Source organism: Saimiri boliviensis, chromosome 5 (assembly GCF_048565385.1).
Source record: "Saimiri boliviensis isolate mSaiBol1 chromosome 5, mSaiBol1.pri, whole genome shotgun sequence".
Lineage (NCBI taxonomy): Eukaryota > Metazoa > Chordata > Mammalia > Primates > Cebidae > Saimiri > Saimiri boliviensis.
In genome coordinates this window covers 76,094,653-76,096,474 of record NC_133453.1, presented here as the reverse complement: position 1 = coordinate 76,096,474, position 1,822 = coordinate 76,094,653, and the positions used below count along the sequence as shown (strand labels likewise).

Sequence of the window (1,822 nt, the reverse complement as noted above, 5' to 3'; positions counted from 1 at the left end):
ATATATTTCTTATCTAACCTTCCCAAAGCTACTCATTTCCTTTGTAGAGCTAAAAATCTTTGCTACACCATCTGTCTAGAAGGTAGGGCGTACATTCTCATTGCTTTCTGAACCTGAGGTACATCCCATAATATAAGATATCTTTTCATTGTAAATTAAAAATCTTGGAGTACTTAGCCCAGGGCCCGGTGACTAGGCTGACTTTCTTCTTTCCAATCAGAGGCCCCTGCCGCAAACATGTTCCGCCAGATCTTAGGTCAGGCCAAGAAGCATCCGAGCTTGATCCCCCTCTTTGAATTTATTGGAGCTGGAGGTGGTGGAGCAGCCCTATATCTCTTGTGTCTGGCATTGTTCAATCCAGATGTTTGCTGGGACAAAAAGAATAACCCAGAGCCCTGGAACAAACTGGGTCCCAATGATCAATACAAGTTCTACTCAGTGAATGTAGATTACAGCAAACTGAAGAAAGAACATCCAGATTACTAAATGAGAGGAAAAGCTGCTTTAAAATGAAGGTCTTCCAGAAGCCTTTGGCACAGTTTTCCACTGAACCAGGAAATATTTCTTCTCTAAATGCACGAAATCATGTGGATATAATATATTGGTGATTACACTGATTAATAAGTAACTGAAACTTGAAAAACAAAAATCTTGGAGATTTATGTGGGAAATAACATCTACTGAACACGCTTAAGATTTTTTTTAAACTAAACGCTTTCTTTTTCTGACTCTTGTCTCTCAAATTATTGAAATATAAAAATTGTTATAGGTATCAGAGATTTGATATTTAAATGCTTTTAATATTCATTTATCTGTTTGTTCATTCAACAAATATATGCTGAGTGGGTGTCATGTGCTAGGCTCTGATCTAAGTGCTGGGGACATAAATGAGCAATACAGTTGAGGTATGCCATGAAACAAATATTCTAATAAGCAAATATTATATATATTTACTTGTTTATTATTCTCTCTAATAAGAGAAAATATATAATAAACAAGTAAATATATAAAAACATTATAATTTTATATATATTTTAGGTGCTGTAAAAGGTTAATTGTATACTCTTAAATTTTACATGTGCAGTCCTAAACCCCAGTAACTTAGAATGTGACTGCATCTGGAGATATAACATTTGAAGAGATGATTAAGTTAAATGAGGCAATTACGGTGGTTCTAATCCAATCTGACTGGTGTCTTTATAAAAAAGGGAGATTAGAACACCCAGAGTGACACATGTGAGATATGTTGACTCAGGAATGTACATGTGAAGAGGCAGCAAAAGGGTGATCCATCTGCAAGTCCAGGAGGGAGGTCTCAGAGGGAACCAAATTCAGCAACTTGATCTTGGACTTTGTGCATCCAGAGCTGTGACAAAATAAATGTCTGTTGCTTAAGGTACATAGTCTGCTGTATTTTGTTATGGCAGCCTTCTGAAGTTTGAAAATATACGTTTCTCCAAAATTCATGCTGAAACTCACTCTTCAATGCAATAGTATCAAGAGGTGGGGCCTCTAGAAAGTGAATGCGAAGCCTTCATGAATGGAATGAGTGCCCTTATAAAAGGGCTTGAGAGAGTCCCTTTCGACCCTCTACTCTTCTGCCATATGAGGTACAGACAACAAGGCATCTTCTAGAAGCAAAGAGCAAGCAAGTCTTCACCAGCCCCAAATATAGCATTGGCTTGATGCCTTTGGACTTTCTAGCCTCTAGAACTGTGAGAAATAAATTTCTATTATTTATAGATTATCCAGTCTGAGGTTTTTTTTTGTTATAGCAGCAGGAGCAGACTGAGACACTGTTCTTGTAAACTAACCCATATGT

The 1,822-nt window shown here is 37.1% G+C and overlaps 1 pseudogene; it reads left to right on the top strand.

The window, feature by feature from the left end:
* The first annotated feature begins 227 nt into the window (after positions 1-227).
* Positions 228-486, top strand: LOC120364349 (cytochrome c oxidase subunit NDUFA4 pseudogene; annotated as a pseudogene).
* The last annotated feature ends 1,336 nt before the right edge of the window (positions 487-1,822 follow it).